Source organism: Pteropus alecto, unplaced genomic scaffold (assembly GCF_000325575.1).
Source record: "Pteropus alecto unplaced genomic scaffold, ASM32557v1 scaffold204, whole genome shotgun sequence".
In the NCBI taxonomy this organism is placed as follows: Eukaryota; Metazoa; Chordata; class Mammalia; order Chiroptera; family Pteropodidae; genus Pteropus; species Pteropus alecto.
The window spans coordinates 1,925,384-1,933,072 of record NW_006435766.1 but is presented as its reverse complement, the minus strand read 5'-3'; the positions used below and the strand labels follow the sequence as shown (position 1 = coordinate 1,933,072).

Sequence of the window (7,689 nt, the reverse complement as noted above, 5' to 3'; positions counted from 1 at the left end):
TACAAGATAGTTATACACACACACACACACACACACACACACACACACACACAGAGTCATCTATTTTCTTCTGCATGTGCCTTCTCTCCATTCCCCTTTGCAAATTTGGATCTTTGAATTCTCCCCTGTTCAGTCAGTGTTTTCTCAATTTCTCCCTATGTATGCTGAACATTCATTACTATTTTATTATAACAAATTCTCTTCTTATTATTTAAGCTTATAATGCCCTGTTCCTAGTAAGGGTTGCACCTTTCTGCTTCTATTTCCCTGATAGTCACTTTACTCCTAATTATGTATTTTGTTGTTGTTATTTTGTTTTGGTCTGTCCACTTTCAGTATTTCCTGTAGTGCAGGTCTTGTAGTGAAGAATTCCCTCAATTTTTGTATGTCTGGAAAGGTCTTAATTTCTCATTCATATCTAAAGGACAGCTTAGCTGGATACATTATTCTAGGCTGGTTATTTCTTTCACTTAATAGTTTAAATATTTGATTCCATTCCTTTCTGGCTTGTAAGGTTTGTGCTGTGTAGTCTGACGATAATCTAAGGAGTTTTCCTTATAGTTTACCGTCTTCTTTTCCATGGCTGCCTGAGAATTCTATCTTTGTCATTGATTTTTGATGATTTTAATACAGTTTGTCTTGTTGAAGGCCTTTTTGGGTTGAGATAATTGGGTGTTCTGTTGATTTCTTGAATTGCAAGCTCCAGCTCATTCCTTAGATTTGGGAAATTCTCATCAGCTATTTGCCTGAAAATGCTTTCTAGTCCCTGCTCCTTTTCTTTGCCTTCAATAAAGCCCATTATTCTTATGTTTCCTGTCCTGATGGTGTCAGCTAGTTCTCGTATCTGTTTTTCATTATTTTTCATTCTTTGGTTTCTGTCTTCTTTCTTCTGATTTATTTATAAATTTCTGTCTTCGATATTACTGTTCTTTTCTTCCATTTGGTCGACTCTATTTCCCAAGCTTGCTATTTCATTTTTTAACTCTTGTAGTGTGTTATTTCCAGAAGATCTATTCTGTTCTTTTTGAGAGTTTCAATCTCCTTGCTAAAGAACTCATTCTGCTCATCTTGTTGTTTCTTCATTTCCTTAAATTGTGGTATGATTCGTTTCGGAATTCACTGAGTTTTTCAGAAGTACCATCCTGAATTCTCTGTCGTTTAAGTTGTATATTTCTATGTCTGTAAGCTTATTTTCTGGAGATTTTTCTCTTTTTTTTCCTGAGATGTCTTGTCATCTTAGTTGTTCATGGTGTTTAATGGACTATTTCTCCTCCTAGGCATTAATGGAAATATATTGGTTTTTTTTTTTTTTTCAGAAGAAGATTTATTATATAAAAGTCTCTCTTTAGACTGCTGCAAAGAAAGAGGTTTTCTTTTGGTTTCCAGTAGGTGGCATGTAAGTCTTAATAATGCCGCCCACCCCACCCCCCTTTTTTTTGGTAGATGTTTAATCACACTCACTACCCTCAGTCAGTCCCTGTCAGTGTTAGCAACAGTTTTGGTAGCATTTGCTCAGATTCCTCTGTTGCTCTGTGGTGTTTGGTCTCAGAGTATACGGAGGTAGGGGCCCTCTGGGTTGGGGGTATTGGGCTGCAGCTCAGCCTTGGTTTTGCAGCTGTGGCTGGTAAAAATCAACTGTTGTTTCTCTGCTGTCCTGCTTCTCTGTTCTCTGCCCTGATGACTGGGCCCTGCTGCTGGCCGCATGGAGCTCACACCACTCCCTGGCAGGGCTGTTCAGGGAACTCGTAGCCCCTTCTCCCTTCCCCCTCCTCCTACAGTGATCTCTGGTAGCTGTGAGAGGCAGCTTCTTTATTTTTCCCAGCCCACCGCCCAACACCCGGAGTTCTGACCTGTGGTAGCTCTTATGTGCAGATCCCATGCTCAGACGTGCTGGTGTGCAGTTTGGGTGTTTTCTTGTTGAGTGTTAGATGTTCAGCTTGTTGTTTCAAGTGGAGAGATCTGGTGATGTCTCTCACTCCTCCATGTTTCTCCAAAACTCCTCACTTTTTCTAATTTATTGCTTTTAATCTACTCCGGACCAGCAAACCAGGTAATAAATTTATGAGTTAGAAACATGCTTGTGCACTGTTGATGAGAATATAAAATGGTGCAGCTTTTATGGAAAATAGTATAATGGTTCCCCAAAAATTACAAAAGAATTACGACATGATTCAGTAACTCTACCTTTCAATATATACCCCCAAAGAATTCTCAAAAGATATTTGTACACTCATTTTTAAAGCAGCATTATTTATAAGAACCAAAAGGTGGAAGCAACCTAAGTGTTCATGGACAGATGAATGGGTAAATAAAGTGTGGTATATCCATACAATGGAATATTATTCAGCCTTAAAAAGGAAGAAAATTCTGACACATGCATAACATGGATGAGCCTTAAGGACATTACTCAAAGTGAAATGAGCTAATCGCAAAAAGACAAATATTATATGATTCTACTTATATGAGATACGAATAGTCAAATTCATAGAGACGGGAAAATGGGGAGTTGTTTAATGGGTACAGAGTTTCAGTTATGCAAGATGAAGAGTTCAGGAGATTGGTTGCACAACAATGTGAATGGACTTAATGCAACTCAACTGTAGACTTTAAAAATGGTTAAAATGGTAAATTTTATGTGTATTTTACCACAATTAAAAATAAATTTAAAAAAGTGTTAGAAACAGGCATGACTTAATTCAATAAATATTTTTGTGTGTACCTACTATGTATTCTACTCCATTCTTAGTGCCAGGGATAAGCAGCTGAACAAAACAAAGCTCCTTCATAGAATTTACATTCTAATGTATAGTATATAATAACATCTATACCTTTGTAGTCTATCTAATAAAGTACATAAGTTTAAGACATTCGTTTTCATAAAATAACTGATTTACCCAGAATATCTGCAACCTGATGTACATATAACTGAAGAATATATTTGAAGTTTAAATATCTTAATTCAAAAGAGCGTAATGATTAAAATTTAAAAATTGATCTATTTCCAACATCTTTCAGGTATATTTGCTTAGATTTTCTTTCCATTATATAGATTAAGGCATGGGATGTGACAGATTGAATATACAAATGGATAGCGGCCAGACCACATATAGAAATAAAACTTTGACTCACAACCTGTAGCAACCTACCTAGGACACCAACTCCTGACCTACAATAAACGACTCAGTAAACCAGCCTGTTATAAGTCAGACTCACAAGAAGCAAAGCTGTAATCTCTAGTGACAATCCAAAAAGTTAAACCATTACTTCTGTAAAAATCAGCCAAAATAGCAAGGACTCGATTAATAACTGACAGCTTTCCTAATTTTTGTCCCTGCTTCCAACTTAGGACCAACCAGAGACAGCCAAATCACAAAGTACTCCTAACCAATCACACAGAATGCCCAGCTTCTAATTTGCCTGCCTCCAACTTCCCCAGACAACAACCTCCAATCAGGGTGACCCTGAAGCTTTCCTTTTCCAGACTATATAAAGCTTTCCCACTCCTCTGCCTGCCTTTGAGTCTCTGCCAAAACACAGGAGATGGTGGCAAACTTAGATTAAATAGATTTTGCTTTTCTCATTTCATTGGTCTTCACTTATTTCCACAGATATTTACTATATAACTGCAAATTGCTCTTCAATCTCTTAAAAAAGTTAGTGACTACCAAAATGTAAAAAATTACGGGAACTCTTACAACCATTGGACTATTAGCAAGATCACTGTCCTCACCTATTACCATCTCTCCCTCTCATACTAGGTTATCACGGCTTTAACCAGTTATCCAACAGATGGCATGATCACCATGTGATCAGATAGTTCTGGACCAAATAGTTCTTTCATTATTATAATGGCATAATGTTTAAGAATAGATGATCATTTGAAAAATTCTTGTAGAACAATTCTTTTGCCTTTTAGAATTCTGGTTAAATGATCTGTGACAGTTATTTCAGACGCTAAGGAATATTTTATGTTTTTGTTTGTTCTAATGTTTGTAGAGGGTTGGAGTGACCTCAAAAGATAACCTCTAAATAATAGGGACATTTGTACATTTTACTTAAGAATGTACATGCAGGAGATTAGGAACTATTTCTGTTTGCTTGGATCTGAATTCAAGTGACGAAACATCAGTCGTAAAAAGTACTTAATAGAACTGGGTTCACTATGGTGCTGAATAATCATCATAATGCATATTATTTTTAAAATACATGATGTGCTTTTCTCCCTGTACCACCAATGTATATGACCTCCCCCTATTCTGTTGGCAGCATCCATTTGCCTCAGGCAGGACTGATTCTTACAGAAGGAAGGCAAAGGGAAAATGTTATGTTTTCAGACTGGTCTACTTTTGAGAATTTTTCAGATCACAGACTTAAAACAGGTTTCAAAGAGAAAGGGTTTTTAAAATTCCAAATGCTCCCTCTTTATATTTTCAGGGGTAAATCTGGCTAGCTTATCCATTATTACCAGGACATAATTTTTATAACAATGGATGATCATTTGAAAATTTTAAAACAGAATTTTACATTAAACTAGAGTGTAAGAGAGACCCTTGAAACAGAAAAAGGAAATAGAAAAATCCCTTCTCTTCTAGGTCTGGGAAGAAGAAGCAGGGGTAAGTGTCCTCACTTTTCCCCTCCAGTCAAGGAACTACTGCCGATGTGACATCTCATGGATCAAGAGGAGAGATTTTGGAGATTTCCTACACTATTTTTCTGGTATTTTTCCCAGAAACTCACTAAATCATCAAATTACATTCTTGTTTATAACTGTAAGTTCACTAAGTATGTAATTAATCTTAAACTCATTATTCTGCACCCCACTCCCCACTCTATGCCTGCCTCCATCCATGAGAAAAAGGAAAATGTTTAAAGCAGAGGATCCTTTTGTGGAAAACCACATATTGTCTGTTACCTTTTCTACACATTGAATATATTTGTTATGTTATTTCAAAAAAATTAAAAAACATACATATTGGAAAAGTGATTTATTCTCATGTAAGGGCTCTTTTTGAATCTGTGAATTGACTAATCAGCTCAGCATAGATCATTTCGGTTTCTTCATCAGTTTGGCTCCCTCTACCGATCAGTTTGCAAATCTTAGTAGATTCTAATTATACATTCTTGGCCCTTTTTTAAAACAAAGGATTTGGGGAAAATAATGGAATGAAATTGTTAATAAAATATATTTTAGCAAAGATCATATTGAGTTATTTTTTGAAAAATTACTAAGGTTTGTATATATGGTTGACAGATTTAGCAAATAAAAATACAAGATTTCCAATAAAATTTAAATTTCAGGTAAAAACAAATAATTTTTTAGTATAAGTAGGTTCCAAATACACTAATCTGGCAACTCAGTTATACATCTTGCTTAACAAATGAGGACTCTGAGGACCAAAACTTCCAGCTCCAAACTCCGTTTTTCCCATTTTCCTATGGCTTGTCCTCGTATTTTTATGAGAAATTTTCCTCTAAGTTCCTGTGAGAGAGGAGAAAATTTCCCTTTTCCCCTCTTTGTTCTTTTGGCTGGCCAAATAATTAAAATAACATGAGAAAGATTAACAGGAGAAAATAACCAAATTTAATTACATATATACATACATACAGGATTTCCACAAGAATCTAGGGCTCAAGGACAAATTAGGCAGTTAAGGCTTATATGCCACCTTGAACTAAGGAGAAGTGGGAGTTGTGTTCAGACTGCAAAGGACAGGAGGGTAGTTCACATGGAGATGGAAAAGCAAAATTTTGATAAACAAATGTTTGTTGGGCCATCTTTAGCAATGGGACACAAAGAGGACTTGATCAATGGGTCTTGCTAGGTTCCTCCCTGTATGTCATACTTAGTTCATATTAAACTACAGTTATCTATGATGATCACTCCCTTCCTGGAGCAGATCCTCTGTCTAAATTCTTTTAGGCAGTTAGGGGCAAGGTCATAGTTTCTTCCTGAGTCTTTTGTTTCTTAAAGTATTCAATATCCCAAAGAAGTATATTTGGGGGTGGCAAACTCTGCTCCCCTTCACTTCCAAAAGAAATCAGACTAGAGGTCTGATCATATAACACTTGATTTTAAGCTCCAAGGATCCTGAGATATGTTTCTTTTAACATGACTAGACGAAATGATCTAACATATATTGATCCATGTGCAAGGCCCCAGGACATTTTTTATATCTTACTGAATCTCCCACATGGACATTGTTGACCTGTGTATCTACAGGTAAGGGATTAAGGCTTAGAGTTACCTGTCTGAGGTCACACATATACAAAGTGGGGAGCTTTGATTTAACTCACATAGTTGGCCCCAGATTCTCAACTCTGCTGCATATAAGAATCACATGTGTGTTTGTAAAACACACCAATGCCCACCTTATACCCCCTCACTACTCCCCATTCTAATTTAATTGGATGGATGTGGAACCCAGCCTTGATATTTTTTAAAAGTTCTCCAGGTGATTCTATAGGGCAGACAGAGGTGAGAACCATGGTCCTGAATTAATCTTCGCCTGAGCTGGTTTCAGGGCAGAGCTTCTCAACCTTGGCTGTGTCTTAAGACCACGGGTGTTGCAATCCTAATGCCCAGGTTCACCACAGACCAATTAAATCAATATCATTAAAGTTTCCCAGATGGTTCTAAAATTGAGAACCACTGCTCTAGAGCAGAGAATGCCAAGTGTTTTCTGTAAATAAGAAGATAGTAAATATTTCAGGTTTTGCGGTCCAAATTGTCTCCATCACCTCTGCGGCTGCAGAGCAAAAACAGCCATGGATGACACATAGATGAATAGGCATGGCCGAGTTTCAATAAACTTTATTTATGAGCACTTAAATTAGAATTTCATAGTATTCATGTATCATGACATATTATCATTCTTTTGATTTTCTGAATCACTTCAACATGAAAATACCATTCTCAGCTCTACAGTTGGGGTTGGCAAACTAGGGTGTGTAGATCAAATCCTGCCACTGCCTGTTTCTGTAAATCAAATTATTCATCTTTTCTCTCATTAGCTTTCCTCTCATAAGGCATTTCCATTAATTCTTTGTGGTAAATTAATTCATATGATAGATGTGATTAATGAAGTCCAATGTTCTGCCTTTCCATGGTGCTTTCCATAGGGCTTTTAAGTACAGCAGCCCCTCTTCCCGTGGTTTTAGTACCCGCTGTGAACCACAGTCCAAAAATATTAAATGGAAAATTCCAGAAATAAGCCATTCATAAGTTTAATATTTTACATCATTCTGAGTATCTCACTTCATCTCATCTTGTAGCCATGGTATATCATCTGACAAGAAGTGTGAGTACAGTACATTAAGATTTTGAGAGAGGCCATATTTACATAACTTTTATTATAGTCTATTATAATTGTTCTATTTTATTCTAAGTTATTGCTATTAATCTCTTACTGTGCTTAATTTATAAATTAAGCTTTTTCATAAGTATGTGTGTTTGGGAAAAAGGTGTATATAGTGGTAGGTACTATCCGTAGTTTCAGATATCCACTGGGAGTCTTGGAATGTGTCCTCTACAGAAAAGGGGGAACTACTGTAATTGGTTTATATTCTTAAAAACAAATTAGTATCATTATATTAATGTAGGGAGGAGGCAAGAAAACTAAAATGTTAAGCTATATTCAGAGACTGCAAAATGCTGATCAGTCCCACAGCCAGACCATGAGGAAACCTGCA

The 7,689-nt window shown here is 36.4% G+C and overlaps 1 long non-coding RNA gene across 1 annotated transcript in view; it reads left to right on the top strand.

The window, feature by feature from the left end:
* Positions 1-4,984, top strand: part of LOC107195624 — a 63,331-nt gene extending 58,347 nt beyond the window's left edge. The window contains exon 3 of the long non-coding RNA XR_001516824.2: positions 4,593-4,984. This is a non-coding gene — a long non-coding RNA (uncharacterized LOC107195624). The remainder of the gene's footprint in view (positions 1-4,592) is intronic.
* The last annotated feature ends 2,705 nt before the right edge of the window (positions 4,985-7,689 follow it).